Source organism: Lepidothrix coronata, unplaced genomic scaffold, assembly GCF_001604755.1.
Source record: "Lepidothrix coronata isolate B3197 unplaced genomic scaffold, Lepidothrix_coronata-1.0 Scaffold87, whole genome shotgun sequence".
NCBI classification, from domain to species: Eukaryota; Metazoa; Chordata; class Aves; order Passeriformes; family Pipridae; genus Lepidothrix; species Lepidothrix coronata.
Genome location: NW_016690267.1, coordinates 2,743,150 through 2,761,591, shown reverse-complemented (window position 1 = coordinate 2,761,591; position 18,442 = coordinate 2,743,150). Strand labels below are relative to the sequence as shown.

Genomic DNA, 18,442 nt, shown 5'->3' with positions numbered 1-18,442 from the left:
TAATACTCTGTAAAAGATAAAAGTTTGGTTGATAACATTCATACTTGTAGATGATATCCAATGTTTTATTTTAACACATCTGTAAGCATCCCTCACTTCCCAATGCATTAATGACCCAGTATTTTACTATATTCTGAAAAACTACGGGAGCAAGTGTAAAGCAGGGCGGGAGAAAAGGGGGATCGAGAAGTTTTAACAGAAAAAACTGCAATTCATAAATATTATGACTACAAGGGAAAATGAACCACAGCTTGATCACACAACAAGAATAGCAATTAGGAACAATTGTTGAATTTAGTTTAGGTATGCAGCATACGTAGGTAAATACACTGAATGCTAATGGTTTTATAATAGTCTTATTAATTCACACACATAGTTAATGTTTAAGATAAACTCCCCATCTTTAGAGTAATTTATGCATTCCACTTTTATAGAATTCCAATTGAATGAATATGAACATAATCATTTTGCACAAATGTTCTCTAAGGAGTGTGCAGAGAGTCTGAGGCAATGCTGAGGCTCCCCACAGCTTTATTCATAATGGATCAGTCTATTCATTCCTTATTAATTTAATGGAGTACAACTGAGCAGTCTAGCAGCTTGAGCTTATGAGTGTTTCACAAATGGGGCTTTTTGCCTGTAATCGCTTAATCCTACTGGCTAGGCCTCATAAATTGAATAAAGGAGCGAACTAGGTTTTAATTAAGTCTAAGGAATGAGCTTGTCTGAAAGATACTTCAGCCTCTTAAGATCACAGTGGTGAAGTGTGTTTGTCCAGGAGCCTAGCAGGGGCAAGCATCCCGGGCTAGTCAGGTTAGAGACCAGTTTCTTTGATGTGAGGTATTTGTTAATACGTTTTCCCCTTTAATTAAAAATCTGTTCTCCACTGTCAGTACCGTCTGAGACCACAAGTGAGACAACTGCAGCAACAGTTGCAGGGTAGGACAAGTGAACTAAAAATTTTTCCCAGTCCTGTAAACCTTTCCTAAGGAAAACAGAAAGATTGCATCTCTTGCAAAATGTATCCGCAGCCACTTTCTTTTAAAATTCAGCAGCTGGAGAAACAGTTCTGTTCTAGATTTGCAAACCTGTCTCTCATCCAGGCTGGGAAAGAGGGGCATTCAAATTCCTCCCTCCCCACAGTGGTCTCCAGAGAACAAAAATTATCACCTTCTATACTGTTTTGTCAAACTACCTGTTGAGGATATGTCCTGGGCAGCAAAGATTTCAAGATCCATGGTGCTGTAAAATGCTTTCTCATGAATGCATTCCATTTTCTACTCTGGTGGGCTATCTGGAGTATATGCATAGAGAAAGCAGAGATGTTTGGCACTGAACTCGGTGCCCTCCTCCCTCCTGGGACCAAGCCTGGAATGTAAACTATATTGTGCAGTATCATAAAAACTGTTGGCTTGGTGAATCCTCTGAGATGCAGGACTTTCTTTTTGTATGTGTAGATAAGGAACAACATTCTGGAGGATCCTAAAGCAAGGGTTCTGTTTGTTTGATTGTTTGTTTTTCGGTATATTGAAGGGAGAAGATGCACTGTTTCTGCTCTGATTTTCCAGATACCTAAAAGTGCTCAATTGCCTGGCTCTGGTTTTCATACACTAGTGCAACCATACAGTGGAGTCCCAACAAAAATCAGACTGCTTTTGCTGTCTATACAAACGCACAACCAGAGAGAGGTCCTGACCCCAGACAATCTAAAGCAACCCACCTAAGGGCATCTAATCTCTTTTAAAGAGATTTGGCATTCATTTGTAATTTTCCTTCCATCTTTGAAAATCAGAATGTGAAAATGTAAGGCTGGTGAAAGGAAGGCTAATTTGCCTGGCTTCCTTCTTGTGGGTTTTACTGAATTATCCCGCTGCCCTTTAGTCATGTTTTGGTATTAACTTAGCTGTAGGCTTAAGTTATGCCAAAGGCAGGAAGGATATGAATTTTAATTAGGCACCCATCTCTCACTGAATTCTCCTAGGCTCCTTTGAAAATCCAGACCCTAGAGCTGTCATGTATGTGTGCGTGCTTGTTTCTGGGCATGTTGTATATATTTGTGCACACACAAATCTACATAAATAAATAAAGTGACATGATGGGATTTTCAAAGGCATTTTCAATCTCGAGAAGCACCCCTGTTGTTCTCAACAAGAGGCAGTGCAGGCTGAGCTCTTGTTAAAAAACCAGCCCAGAGCTCTGACCCCAGGGGAACACTGAACTTTATACAGCCCAGGCCTGAGATGAACATACATGATTCCTGATCACAATTAGGTTTTAATTGCTTTAATAGATTCTGGTCTGGACACAGGCAAAACAACGCATCTTTCCAAATGGTTGGCTTTTTTTGGTTCAAACCCACTTCTCCTAAGTGAGAAGTGCCAGCCTGAGTCTGGAGGGCTCTGATGAACAGCTCACAGGCTGTGACAGGCTGGAGCAGTGGAGGCACTCAGAAAGCCTGCTGTAGGTTTTCTGTTATGTTAAAATGGGGTGAAAAAGAAATAAAGTTAAACAAACGCCAGAAGTGCCCGTTAAAATGGAAATGCAAGACGTATTTATCTAAAGGGATATTATGATTGCTTAATTATAGGACTTTTAAAAAAAAAAAATAAAATGCCTGGCTTTTTCCTCTAAACAGCTTGTTTTCTGAGTGCAGCTAGAAAGGCAGGCAAGGTTCATCTTGGGGATGATGGAAGTATTGTGGTCAGCATTTTCAAAGCTGTTACCAATTCAGGATCTAAGAGTATTTTCAGATTTGATTAAATTTTCTAAACTACTAAAAAACCCCATTTTTAATTATTCACACAAGTAACAAACAAGAGAACTCTAGTAAATGAATATGAAGGCCCCTAGATGTAATTCTGAGAGCATTTCTCATGGCAGTCAGCCTCACTGGAGTCAGTCTCCCTGTGGTTATGAAGGGCAGACTTACTCTGAAAAGAAAACAGAAACACAGAGTTGCACAACCACAAAATCTGACAAAGGCAGAGGCTGAAATGATATCCTACTCCCTTAAAAAAATGCTGGACTCCATGAGCAAGAATTCAGCAAGTGGCAAAGAACTGGTTGGTGCAAAGAAGCATCCATGGATTAATTGCACCCAAGAAGCTGAACAGGCCCTGGAGTCCGACAGTCACGAGTGACTCATTAACAGGCTGAAATGCACACTGGAACTTGTCTTTTGACTAACAAATCCCTCACTCCCAAGCAAGTTCCCTCTGTAGTCAACACCACCCTCAGCTCCATCCCTTGCCTACAACCAGCATCCTTCCCTTGCTTCCCATATTAAGAGTCTTAGGTCACCACCAGGGTAGTTCAGCAACTGTGGAGGATCAGCATACAGAGAAAATGTCACACAGAGCTGCTGGAACATCCCAGAGTGTGGGAACTTTGTTTTGGAAGAGGTCACACATATGCAAGTCAAAAGGATCCTTTTCTAGCCTTATTTTCAGCGTGAGCAGTTATGGAGCAATACTTTGGAAGTACTTTTTAAATAAGCAGAAAACTTCAGGTATTGTCAACTGTCTCCTGAATAAATGCATACAGCCCTCTAAAACAAAAGCTGCTTAATCAAAGTGCTAGTAATCTACTTTTTAAAATGGATAATTTTCTCATGTTTTAGACCATTGGAACTCAAAGGGAATAACATATAACAGCATGCAACATTTTCCAAACTACTGCAATTTTTCAGGTGTTGCTAAAACGAATCTATTGACTGATTTATACTAATGATTTAAAAAAGATGCTCCAGGGCAAATCACACACACTCAGTCAATTTACAACAGAGGTCATTCTGTAAGTGACAAAGTGTGCACCTCCTTTTGAATAGCTGTCAGACTGAAAAGAAAATAAATACTGAACTCAGAAAACATATATAGAAAATGTGGTTAAGCTAACACAGAATCCTCATGATGTTAATTGCTAACATTAATGCATATCTCCTCTCTTTTTCATCATCCTGCAAAGGAAAAAGGCACAACAGGTATAAATATTAAATCTGCATAAGGAATAGTCCTAAAGTGCTAATTTGTATATTTCCTTGAAAAATATTCCTACAGTTTCTGTGAACACTTAGGACTGATGACAAGACAGGTACTAAGGCAGACGACTTCCCAGGAGCACCACGCATGTGAGGGAAGCACGTAGTGCCATCCCCTCCCATTTTGTTATTCGTGGGAGACATTCTGTAACATACACAAGCAATCCAGATCCACAACAAATCTCTGCTACTCTCTGACGTGATGTGCAGCAAGCTGGGACCACTCATTTGGAAAGGAGATGGAACAATCAACAGCCCACAGTGACAGGGTCAGGACAGAGTCCAGATGTTCATAAATGCGTCGGAATAAAATTTACTTTTCCAGGGGAAAAAACAAACAGGTAACCATTCTTACCTCTGTCACATGCCTGTTGAAATCATCAGGACAACAATATGGCCCAGGGGGTTTGGGGAAGAGGCTGCAGCCCAATCCAGCCACCAGGCTGGTTGTCAGGAATGGCTGGGCAATCCATGTGCAGGCTCCCACACTGGTCACCAAGCTCCCTGATTTCCTGTGTGCAATCACACGTTAGAAAATGGCACAGCCAGGTGGGACAGAAGGGTTGACAGGCCAGTAGTCTTTTTCACATTCCTACAATATGATAGACTATATATACAATCAAAATACAATTTGCATCAGCATCAAGAGTGAAAAATAGGATGCCAGCACTGTCTACCACAACAGCTGTTCGGCATCTGAATGAAATACTGCATCCAGTATTCACCCATCTCATAACATCCTTTTTGTAAGTCTCAGAGGTCACCTAAATACATTTATTGACTTCATTATTTTTATATAGGGAGAAAAAATTGATGGTGCTACAGAGCTGAGCAAATAACTCACAATAAAATCTTTATTCAATATATTTCATCTTTTTTTACTGTTCCTGCAACACAGTGAAATTCTTACATTTAACCATTATCTAAAAACACTATCTGAGAATTTCTGCAGTAAATTTTTTTATGCTACAAGATGTTCTTGGAAAGTTCAGAGTGAATGTTTACCATTACAACTGTGTTTATTATTTAGATAAACCAAGCAGCACTTTTTCTGTTCTCCAACCGACTTATACAGTTCATAATACAGTGTGACTTGTGAATTTTACTGGTAAGTGTACATGACAAATCCATGAACAGTTGGTTAGAGAGGCTCAGATTCTAGGACTTGTCAATAATTAATTTCATGGGGAGTAAAATTAAAAGGCAATTTGAAAGGATCACATCCCAAGTGTCCTATCCAGAAAAAACAGAGACCAGAAAATGTGATAGCAATGCACAAATCAGAGGTAGGCTAGCTGCACATATTCTAAAACGAAACTCCCTTTGGCATTTTCTATGAGAGCCTGGATATACTTGGTTGCCCTTTTTTATTTTGAAAAAAATATTTCATTCCACTCAGCACCCATTTCACTCATTTCCTGAATGGGACACAGCCAAACCCTCAGATGTTACCAGTTACTCCTGGCCCCTTGGCAAAAGTCTAGTGACACCTTAGCTGATGAATGTACAAAAGGAGAGACTATAAATAATGTTCCTGAAACAGACACTTTTTGCACAAAAAGTGCAGCCTGTGAGGTGCTCAGGTGAGGTACCTCATGATGAACCCTGCATCATTCAGCAATACAGCATCAATTCCTGCTGGTAGAGGTGGGTACAGATTTTACAATATACAGCAAGCTCCTCTTCGGATCTTCTTTTAAAGCAGGCTAAGGAACTGAGACAACCCCAAGTACAGTTATGCACATCTTTAGAATGCTCATAGGAACGAGGTTTTTCAAACTGAATGAGGTCGGAAATTTGCTTGAGAAGGCTTTACCCATCCTTATTAAAACAAATGAACCAACAAGTCAAGCACATAGCTCATTATGACTACAAAAATAATTCAAAGTAAGCTCCCCCACTGGTTCACCACAAAGGGATGGCTCATTGGCTGTGCAGGGTACGAGGAGGAAAGAGCACAGATGCAAATGGTACTGGGGACATGAGGATGCTGAGCTGTGTGCACATGGACAAGTTTCATCCTTTAACTGTGCACAGGGGAACGTTCAGATGTCTGCTCAAAGGAATTTTAGTCACAAGCTCTGCACAAAAATGGGGAGATAAGATGCAACAATTTCTAAGGCCCTAAATGAAAAGCCAAGTCTTATCCAAGCGTCCTCTGAATTTTCATGCATTTCTGCCCACAGTAATCTTGCATAATTAACCCAGGAAATATAAGCAAAGCATTGCTTGATTTCTGGTATTGCCAGAAATACACCACAAGAAACAGGAGCCTTGATATTATGACATGAGAATGATACAAGGAGGTACCATGTTCTCATGATGATGGGCTCCTCTTTAATCTGTACCCGACAGTGAGCAACTCTACAAACTACAGCTAAGTTCCAAACCTCTCCTTATTAACATAGAAACACAGGTCTAACTCTGTTGCTATCTCACACAGACCCTGCTGCCACAACATTTTTATGTTTTTGGTGAAAGACACCGTTCAAAAACTGCTGAGAAGGGTAACAACAGTTTCATGTAGTCTGCACACAGTGCATGAGAATGGTAGAGAAGCTCTGAGATAGATGCCATTCACGTTCCACAATGTTTGTATATAAAAGTATTATGACACTGTCAATCTTACTTTCTTTACAATCCTATACACTCTTAAAAATACAAGTGATTTTCCAGATGATCTCTTGGCAGAGGTTCCACAGAGGTGTCCACACACCAACACCCAAGTTCCCATCTCAGCGGATGCTCTTTCTGCAAACGAACAAAAATGGATTTGTCCCTCTAATGAACTCCTCTTGATCTCACACAAGGGACACAAATGGTAGGGCATCACTTTAATTTTTATCACCCACGTGTCTCTCAGTTGCCCACTCAGTGGGACTGGTCCCTTTGTGGACAACCTCAAAAGAACGAAGAAACTGAGGGAAATGACTGAAGTGAAGCACATGGAATATTTTCCTTTCCACCTGGAGAGTCTTTCAGCGAGACTTCAGGGGCGAAACACAGAAAAAAACAAAGTTAAAATCCCCACCTCCTTGAAATCTGTGAGATCTTTGCCACTGACTTCAGAGAAACCGGGATTTCTTTGTAAGATGCTTTGAAGGAGACTGCAGCTTGTTCAGCTACCCAGTGTATCAGTGTATCAGCACTGGCTGCTGCTGATTTACACCTGCAGAGAATCTGATCCCCTGTAGTGCAGGGAGGACAGACTCATCCGCTCTCAGTCCTCATTGTTACTCACCAGCCTGAGCCTGTGCTGCAGATAAATAGGAGGCTTTAATCCCCAGGACTCTCAATCCAGTGCCTTTCACCACTGCCAGATTCTCATTTTGTTTTGTTTCTTTAATACGATCTTACCGAAGAACGAAACTGATAAACTTCCTCCTGCTCAGATTGCAGGAGCCCAGGATAATATAACAAGTTAAATGAAACATTAGGAGAAATAGAAAGCACTTTACAAAACACGCACTGCCTCTTTAACATTTCAAATTTTTCTTTTAACGTAAAATTACAGCATAATATAAGAAAGAAATCCAGCAAGATACTTTATCACAATACTTGGGCAACTTTAACTCATCTCAAGTGTTATTATAAGAAATAGAATTTACTGGTATGGACTTATATTCAATAGCACTCCTTCCCTTTTTAATGAAATGTCATTATTCCAATACAAATCCTTTCATTCCACAACCCGCTCCCCCCTTCATCTCACTATATTTCATTTCCTGCAGTTACGCGATATTATTGCCTTTTTTTCCACAGCTATTGATTTAGGTGTATATGGTTATTACAATGCAAAATAAAACAGTTCCCCCATCCATTCTACCTTGTACCGTTGAACATTAACTTAATTTGTTTCAAATCTGCATTTGATTTGGCAAGGAAACCATTTATCTTTATGAAGAAAGCCCTCATAAAGTAGGGACTTCAGGAGATCACTGCTTTAAAAATTTAATAGCCTTGTGTCTTATACACTAGAAAAATGAATTAAACCTTCAAATATTATATGTCTCAATGTAACCTTTTTGCATTTCATACTATGTTTAATTCATTATATCCCAGGAAAAAGAATTAGATAAAAGCTCACTAGATTTAGGGCAGTAGTTGGTTCTCAGTTTTGTTTTGACTTGGGTTGGGTATTTTACATTCTGGGATTAAAAGTCTATCAATGCAGTATTAGCAGCTGGATGTAGCTGATCTTCTTAGGCTAGAGTTGGTTGTTGTGTATCTGATTTTCTTGGTTTGGTTCTCAGCACTGATGAGAATCATTAAGTTCTGAAGGCACTGCCAAATTTGACCCTCTAACCCGTATGTAGCATGCAATATCTGTAAGGATGATTTCTGTGGCACGAGCAGAGGACAAGCTTTCAGAATCTAACACAACCACAAATCAAAATAATTTATGTATTCTCATTAGAGATGGAATATTTGGGCTGCAATGTAGTATATGATGACTTTTGCATGATGGGTGAAGCAATAAGGTAGGAAGCAGAAATATCTATGACTGTAATGAAGAAGTTCTGGTTTAGTGAGACAGTCATTGTATGACTAGGATGATGAACAACACCAGCAACCAAGGGAAAAAAAAATTAAATTATTTGCTGAGGTGAGAACTGCTTTAGGTACTTATGCCCTGTATTTCTTGGAAAAACTAATATTTCACATTTTGCATTAATATAGTCATTCTTGACATCTTTAAAAGAGCGCCTTTCCTTTCTGCAGTTTGTTTTCCTACTCTGACCAACAAGAGCTGTGTTACTTTCATGGGTTCATTAATCATTAATTTTTCATCATCACTGAACACACCAAAATCAATTGCAGCGAGAAACCAAAATACCTTTCAGACCTGGGCTGAAGGCCCCAGAATCACCGGCCATCCTTTCAGTGCCAGAGTGAAGAACAAGGTCTCCTTGAACACAGACCTGCTGACCATGTACCCCAAGACCTCTGAGGGAAATCTCCAGAACTCGAGACTCTAAATCTCTGAATTCCAGCACATGAATTTGACCATACTCTCCCACACTCCATTTCTGGAATTTACCCAGGAACATGAATCCTGAACGCAGGAGTCCAGACAGCAGCAATCCTACTATTCCCTGTACTTCTCTTTCAACTGTTTTGCCCACTCATACACCTCTTCAGTGGCTCCTTTGGTTAGAACAAGCTTAGCCAAAAAATAGAAAAAGAAAAAAATTCAGTGTCTGAGGATGATTCCTAGGAAAGTCAGCTTCCCAAACACAGCTGACAGGAAGAGCAGACACGAGGCAGACTATGAAGGCAGACAGCTCAAATGGCCTGGCCTGGCTGAGTCTGGCAGGAAGTTTAAGCACAAATTAGCAAACCAGAAACACTTCAACAGTCTCAAGTCAAGAACTAGAAGTCAGTAAAACCGTGAGAAAAAAATTAGATCACTTACTCAGATGAAGAGTTGCAAAGGTAAAAATACCCAACTCTAGGCAGGTTAACCTTAGTAAATAGAGGTGAAAGACACAAACATAGCATGGCACACAAAATATAAATGTTATATTGTCTTGCTGCAGCAGTATTACCAATTAATTGTTTTTATGTTAGGACTCTCAGTATTGAAAAAAAAATCACAGTCAAATATATCTAGAATGAGGAAGGAGTTTCAAACAGAGAGGCATCATGAAAGCACAACGAAAACTTAAGCAGAAGAAAAAGCATCTCAAAGGACTCCTTAAAGGGGACAACCAAGTGAAGGGAAGGGGGCAATAAAACAGCCAGAAGTTGTATAAGTAAGGAAAACAGGAAGCTTATAATCTTCAAATCTAAAATAAATTCCCCATCAGAACAACTTCCATCAGCCCTCATTGCTGTATTACTGAGCTATATTCTTTGGTACACCTAAGTTTTATTGATTTTAGAAATATAAAGCAAACAGCAGACTCTAGAAATACATTGGATAGGTCTCATTACAAATCTCCCTGTCTGTATCTTAGAACATTCTTAAGCTGCATTTAGCAAGCAACCTGGAAAGCACTGATATACTATGTACACATATTAGAGACATGACTGTATTTGCCTATTTCTTCCCAGTAGGTAACAACAGGCTGTTTTCATTGGATGATCTCCAGAAATGAAATCAGAGCACGGCATTGTGATTACTCAGCTCATACAATGAATTCCCAGTTTCAGTAAGAATAAGTAACATTCTAATTTAGAGTTGATATTTGACACTGTATACGAGGGGAGGGGTCTACTTTCCATTTTCTCCTTAGACAACAGAGTAAACTGCAAAACTCCCTGCTAAAATGCATGATCTTTGGAGAATGCTAATTGACCTACTAAAGTTGGCTTATTTTATTTGGTGAAATTTGCTTATCACAGGCCTCTAGGTGCTCTACATAAACAATATAAACGAAAATAATGAATAGACCAAATACCTAAGTGACAATGGGGACCACATCAATAGCTGTCTGCCCAACAGAATACGGCTCAAAAGAAACCATATTATAGCATCTGATCATCTCAGAAGAGGGAACTTTCCCCCCTTCTGAGGTTTGTTTTATTTCCAAGCACAGGGGGATTTGTTAGTTTGAGGCAGATCAGGTATATCCGCCCCTCGCAGACTGCAGAGCACAGCAGTTCTGTGGATATGAGTACACATAGAATGGATGCCATCCTGTGGGTGTGCAAAGTGGATATACAGGGAGGGCAGGCAGTCCTGGGGAGAACAGTACACACTCCCACATTGCCAGGGCAGTGGCTGGGCTGAGACTACAAACTGAGCAAAGCTCACTGGGAATCTGGTGATTCCCTACAGACACACGGGACTGAGGACAGACACACCAACAGCAGAGGTTATCTCTGATTTTATGCACTTTCCAAAGCAGAGGATGTCTCTTGAGATAACCTGAACTGGTTTTTGTTGTTGTTGCTATTTCTGTGCATCAAATCTAGGGAGACTTCTGAATAGGATGAAGTGAGCACATCGTCTTCTCATGGAAAGGCTCATCCAGCAGCAATGTTCTCCCTAGGTCAACCAAGTCAGAAAATAAACCACATATGTAGGAACACGGGCAGGATCTGAGAGTAAACCAGTCACCCGATGTGAGTCACATAATGCTTAAGGGATATAAACTATGAAACTGCAAATTTAATATTGAAATAACCAGACTAGACTTATGCTAGCTAACAAAACAAAGTTCAGCATTGCTTCATTCACCGGCAGCTCAGGGAGCTTCACTCCTCACTCTGACCTTGCCAGGTCTCTGCTGCTGGTGAGCTGATGTCTCAGGTGGCTCCACAGTCCCTTTGTCCCATGAGAGCAGTTCTGAAACACCAACTGCCCTTCCTGATGTGAGGGACAGAGGACAGACCAGCTTCCACCTTGGAAAGCAGGATCTTAGGCAGGACCCAACACCTGTGTCCTGCTCACAGCACCCCTTGCCATGTAGTGCCCAAACTGGGACAGGGGACTGTCAGCTGTGACATGTCATTCACTCCATCCACAATTCCCAGAACTATGCAACTCAGCTGTCTTAAGAGGTATTCCCTGCAGATTCCCTGGCCAGTGGAAGCACAGCAAACAATAATACCTGTTCTTCATAGATTTCATACTACTTGGGAGCAGGTACATGGAGTCAGAGACATTCCTCTTCACAGATTCAGAAGTTTAGATGGGGAGAAGTCTCATTCAATCTCCTGCTAATACAATATGAAACACTCTTCACAGCTGTAATTTCCTGTAGCATCTAAAATGTTTCCTGTTAATATTTTCCATGTTGTTGTTGTTTTTATGAAAAAAAATCCCCTAAATATTAACATTTTCAGATGGCAGAATGGAAAAAGCTAATATAACTCTTAGAGACACAGCATACAAATCCAGAAATAGATCTAAAGGCAGATTTCTCAGCACTCCCTAAATTCTGGCACAGGGAACAGACCAAAACTCCAGTCCAACCTTCTGCTTTTCCTCAGCCAGTGTTCAGATGCTGTAATTTGACCTCAATTCTAGCCAGAAGACAAGCCTCATTTCTGTAGCATAACACAGATTGTGCACCTTTATTTTATCATTGTATTCATACTAATTCCTCTGTTCTCCCATTTCCATGGCAAATAATAATCCTACCTTGCTTACAATGCTTGGAGGAGAAAGTTTATGCTCTTTTTGTAGGAGGTAAATTATATTTACTAACTATAGTTACTCTGTAGTCTTGCTGTTGAAAGATTTTAGCTCAATGGGAGGGTTGAGAGACAGGGAACAATAAACACAATAAAGCTACAAAGTAGCCAAAAACTAAACTAAACAAAAAAAGCCCCGAGTTTTAGTCCTATAGCGGCTCTTAGTTACCTTGAAAAATTCCATTTTAAAAGCTTTAATGACTGCCCATACTGTGAGCACCTAAAGGATGAGAGATGTCTACAAAGACCACCAGGACTATGCCAGGAGTGTGCCCAGCATTCGCTGGGAACTTTATTGCCCCAAGAAAACCAGAACATGCCTGACCCTTGCAGACAGCAGCAACAGACCCAGTAAACAACTCTGTATTATTATTTTGCTGTTTCTTTGTCCGTGCTGCCTGGAGGGCAGAGCCAGCTTTGTAGGAGTATTAGCTTGGCTCCCCTGGCTGCCCAGCCTAATTACTCAGCGAAAACCAGTGGGCTGATGCCTCATCTGGTAACTGGAACTCAGTGACCGCTGGCCCCCATCAGTGAAACTGGGTGCATTTATACCAGTTGAGCTCTGTCTGTCTGTCTGTCTGTCTGTCTTCCTGTCTCATCCCCTGGCACAGGGTTACAGGATTTATGCAGTGGCTCCTCTCTAGCTGAGCAAGAAAAATATCAAATTGGACATATTTGCAAGACTGTGCAGTTAGTTGCTGAGCTCAGTGTGCAGATTAACATTTGTTCATGTATTTGCCTACTCTTGACCCAATTTTCAGTAATGACCTCTACAGCTGTGGCCATAATTTGTGTACTCATGGACCATGAATATTGGTAATCAAATGTCCTGTGTGTGCCCACAAACCTGGGAAAGATCTAACATGGGATCAAGGCATGCCTTCTGAGAGTGCTCTTGTTCTAGCAGGCATTCACTTATTCCAACAGAGAAAACAGTGAATTTTTTAAGATTATTAGTAGCCACCATAGCAGAAAAGTAGACCAGACTGAAGATACAAATCTACCTCCAGTTTCAGAAAACCTTGCTGCAAGTTGCCTTAGTTTGTGGCTTATATGAACCTTCAAAAATTCTCACTCTTCCTGGACAGCATTTGGGACACTGCTCAGTTTAATGTCATACTCAGCTTCCGAAGAACTTTGTAACATGTATCATTTCCAGTAAGAAACTTTTCTTCACTGACAATATGCATGTGATTTCAGTTTCATCATAAATCTGCCTGAAAAGTTTTTAGCCAGGCTTTTGTTAAAAAGGGAAAAGAATGCTCACCAGTGTGCTCACCTTGTGGCAGGAATCCCAGGGCTGGCAAAGCCCTGCTCGAACAGGAACAAGTCGCGACCCTCTGGGTCACTCTGAGCTGCACTGTCCTGTACATACAGAGTCAAATAAATCACTGAGATGCTATGTGGGATACAAGTGAGCCCCAGAGTCCTTCCTGTAACGAGGGACTCTTTATTTGCCCACCTTTTTTCCGTGGACAGCTGCAGGCATTCCTGCCAGGATAACCCACAGCAGAGCGCGGGGCCCGCGGGTATTTGCAGATCAGTCCTGCAGAGTGCCACGACTGGGTTTTTCAATTTTGTGATCACATACCCATACCCTGCCAACTGTATCTCTTCCTATTTTGATTATTTAGATGCAAATCCATGGCACACAGCAAATTCCCCCTCTCTCAAAATGCAATCGATTTTAAAAGCATGCGAGTGAAAGCCTGAGTTCTCAGTCTTTGCAAGTGTCCATGACATGAGAGACTTTAAGTGACTGTAAGCTATTTTCCTTGCTGTCAAGCTGCCAGATGATTTTCTTGCCATTAGCACATGCCTATACAGGCCAAACTAATGCTTGCTTTTTTGGACATATGTGAGGAAATAAATGTAATTACAAGCAAGATGTAATCACAATTGCTTTACTATTAAAGCTGCTGTATGCTCTCACGGTTTAGTTAACAATACATGCAGAAAAATGGAATTGCTTGGTGTTCTCAGAAAAGGGGAAAAGAGGGGAAAAAAGATAAATATGGCCTCTTTCATTTATATCTGTGAAAACACAACATTTAAATGCAGAATTTGACTTTCCAAATATCACACCAAAAACCTTTTAACAAAAACAGCAGGGAGAGAAAGCTCTTTAAACCATGATATTCCATGAAGGATTATGAAAATAGAGGTCATTGCAAGAAAGAGAATTGCAAATACAACTTGAAAAGCTTCTCACATTTGTAAATACATCGAGGAGAATTTATTCCTCTCTGGTTTTGCTACCAAAGGATATTTACAGGTTCCCAGGGAAAAAGGAAGAAAAAAAATGACATCAAATTTGATATACTCTGTGTGGTGCAACATGCTGATGTGTAGTAGTAACACTCAACTGAGCTTCAAAGGAAATGAGTTTTCTGGGCTGGAGTTACACATTTCAGGCCTGATCCTGACAACACACTGAGCATTTCCTGAGAGCTTTCGTGTGCCCTCAGCTCTCTCCAAATTCAGAGACAGCTTTTGATTTCTTTCGGTGCTGGATTATGATCAGGAGTAACGAGACAAAAACTAGCATGCTTCAAAGCAAGAGCTGAAGCTCATCTTCTCCCCGAGTCCATCACGCCGGGGCCCCCGTCCCTCGTTAGGGCTCCGGAGTGATGAAATAATAACAATTAGGATCCTAATAACAAAGTGAATCCTGGTTTGTCTGTTCAGACAGTCCCAGATTCCGCACAATGACATATCCCACACACCCAGCACAAGAACAAAACGCATTTGTGCTACGTGCAGAGGTGCTTGGGCCTATTGCTGACACACGAGTGGCTGAATGCATTCCCCAGCCTGTGACTGACAGCTCTTATTAACAGGTTTCAGTGCCCTGGATCACTGAGGTCTGTTTTTCAGCAAACCCTAAGCATCAACAGCCTTAAAATTACATCTCTTTAAGGCACAGGCTATCTTATTTCCAAGCAACTAAGCCCACTGCCATGTGCAGAGGACGTGCAGCCAGCCCCTTCAGACGCAAGCCATGGGAGGTGCTAATTTGTGACAGACGCAGGTTGCGTTCTCCCTCCATCACTGATGGATGACTCCCACAAACTTCAGAAGTTCAGGTGGTATGTGCACTCTCAGATGACAAAGGCATAAAATTCCTACTGATTTGAATTAGATTATCTGAAACTTTGGATATTTCTAAACTTGCACCGTGAAAATAAACCAGAATAAAGTGACCATGCACCACTAGAACCAGCCTTCCCTGCCCAAACTTTTTGTGGATCCAAATACTGGAGAAGATCTCTCAAGTTTGTGACATGGTACAGGTGATTGTTATCCCCATTGAAACCAGTGCAAACCGTGCTCATCTCTGCAAAAGGCCACATCCAGGTCTGCCTTTGCTGCTCCAGCTATACAGTTTTGCTTGAACTTGGCAGGTACTTCACAGCTGCAAGGTGAAACTGGTGACTGAAATCAATGGCAAAGCTCTCACAACTTTCAGCAGAACTAGGATTTCACATTATGATTTCCTTCTGTACAAAAAAAAAAAATCAAGCAGAGAGCTGGAGCTCAACTTCTCACTGCCCAAACATCTGATACCAATAATACTTCTTTTACTCTGTCCAAAACTATATTTAAATTGCAGTTCTGGCAGGTTTTGAGATGTGTGATATAGATCTCCTGCTATCACATCAGATGTAGTTTCCTTCAGAACTGTTGAACCAGATGTAAAATGTGAGAGATGTAAAAAAGTAAAATAAAACCCCTGCTCAGAGTAAAGTGTTTCTGACATGTGGCTATTATATATGGGGTTTTAGATGTATATCTCCACTCCAGCCATTTAAGAAGGTACACAGTACCATAACTCTATTGGAGCTGATTAGTGCCAGCTACTTGTGATCAGTAGGAATTTAAAAACCAAGGGCTGCCAAACACTAACAATTTATAAACTGTATGCCAGCAATGTGCTGCAACTGAATATTCTGTAGTACACTTAATTTCAAAGTAGAGCCATATTTAGAACACCAAGGGGGGGGGAGGGGAAAGAAGTTAATATATCACGTCAGTATTTGATTTTCAGCACTTAGAACTATACATGTTCTGTTTCTTACTGACAAAGAGAACCAGAGACACAGAGTGAAAGGAATTCTTGCGAGGTTGTCAAGCAGTTGCACAGACAACAGGTATAGCTGTAAAGTAATTCTCCCTTTTCAAGCATAAAATTGTCTCTTACAAATCTCAGTCACAAATGTGTGTAGGTACAGATTTGAGTTACAAATGAAGAGCAGTGAGCAAGTACTTTGGCAGCAAAGGTGAGTCAAAGCACGGAGGACACTGAGGAAGAAACAGCTGCACTCCCAGCACATTAGCATCCTGATTGTATCCCACTCCCCACAGGCTGAATGATCACTTGCATGACATTCAACACTATCTGAGGAGCAAAGGAATTTAACCAACTGCCTGCTCTTAAGAGAGAAGGGCAATGATTCTCCTGTCACTACTTTTATCTCTTTGCGACCCCTTTTCAGCTGAAGGAAATCACTCCTGATTTATCGTACTGAGAGGAGGGTTAGTCTGAGTCTGTCTCATTGCAAGACCACAAGTCCTCCATAAAGCAGGGCTTCCTGTCTCCCAGGGACTCAAATTTGTCCCTCCCTGGTGACTATGTGTCTATTAACATCCCAAAGAAACTATGCTGCATAGTGCCTTCAGTTAGATACTACAGATTGGACCACTCCAAAAATTAATATAACTGTGTCCTGTGACCAAACCAACATAAAAGGAAGTGGAGGAAAAAAGGTTATAAAGCCAGTACATCCAATCATCAGGAATCAAAAAAGGCTTCTGAGAAAAAAAATCTGATGAGACAAAACTTCATCCTGATCCCAGGAGAAAAGGGATGGCTTTGTTGCACCCAGCACCCTGACACCAGCTCAGCAATGCAGAGATGGACACTACTGACACATGGGCACAAAAAGTTGAGTCTCCCATAAAGTAAAGGAGGCTCCTTCTATCCTTCTTGCCCAGAAAAGATACCCAAGGGATCTATCTTTTTTTTTTCTTTTTTTTTTTATTAAGAATAAAAGACTTCCAGAGCTTAGAAAGCCAAAATGCCTCACAGAATGGAACTGAGTTAGGAGTAGAGCTAAGAAAAATTCACCCATAATCCTTGTAGTTAGCCTTTATCTACCCAGTGTTTTCTGTAAGTGCCTAAATCCCTTTAAGTAAACACAATATACTGAAACTCTGTGCTTAGACGAGCTCCTTCACTTTTTGGAGTTCAAGGAAGCTAAAATGCAAATGAGATCTTTGACACCCGGGCTCCCTGATGCAAGGGGCACAGGAATCAAGTGAGGAGCCCCAGCACGACTGGAGAGCAAGGAATGTGATAATTCCCATCCTTGCTGACTTGTGGCTAGTACTGCTTGGATACTTTAATATCACTGTAATTTGTAATTGTTCAAATTGATGACATCCTAGTTAATGGAGCCATAAAAAATTACATGAGGCTCAAGGCTCAAAGGCATGCCTGTAAGGATGGAGCGTGGGGATTTGGGCAAGAGGATTTAAAGTGGCCTCCATGCTTCATACAGGCATAAATTGGGCCATTGTGATAAAGGTCTGACAACGCTCAGGGAATTATTTTTATGGTGCCAGCAGTGAGGAATTTTTTGCACTGTCACTGGCAGGGCAACTTCAAACTCTCTCCACTGTCTACGGCACACAGGACCACAGAATATCCTGATCCATAAGGATCATCAAGTACAACTTCTGGCCCTGCACAGGACACCCCAAAAATTCCACCATGCACCCAAGAGTGCTGTCCAAACACTTCTTGAACTCCGCCAAGCTTGGTGCCATGACCACTGCCCCGAGGAGCTTGTTCGGTGCCCAACCACCCTTAACGAGCCAACATCCAAACATTCCCACACAGCTAACATGGGAATCCCTGAAAACACCTTTGGAGCACCTCACCCCGGAACAGCCAGTGTGCTGAGAGCCCAGCAGTACCCGTGGTTAGTCAGAGCAGGAGTGTTGCACATTCTTTGGAGAGCACACCTCATCCTTTGAACTCAGGAGGAGTCGCGATACACCCTGGTTTATCCGAAGGGCCTCAGCAGAAGTTGTGGAGTTAGATCCCTGTGATGACAAATGTTGCGGTTTCTCAATAGGTATTTTAATTTGGGATCCTGCACTGAATTACCACATCCCGGTCCTGCAAACATAATCTGAGATATGGCAAATATTTGGAAACATATGGAAATCCAGATGTTCTCTCACATCGTACTGGAA

The 18,442-nt window shown here is 41.2% G+C and overlaps 1 long non-coding RNA gene across 1 annotated transcript in view; it reads right to left on the bottom strand.

Moving 5' to 3' along the window:
* Positions 1–4,397: 4,397 nt before the first annotated feature.
* LOC108500285 overlaps positions 4,398–18,442 on the bottom strand; it is a 28,245-nt gene continuing 14,200 nt past the window's right edge. Inside the window, exon 3 of the long non-coding RNA XR_001875811.1 lies at positions 4,398–4,548. This is a non-coding gene — a long non-coding RNA (uncharacterized LOC108500285). The remainder of the gene's footprint in view (positions 4,549–18,442) is intronic.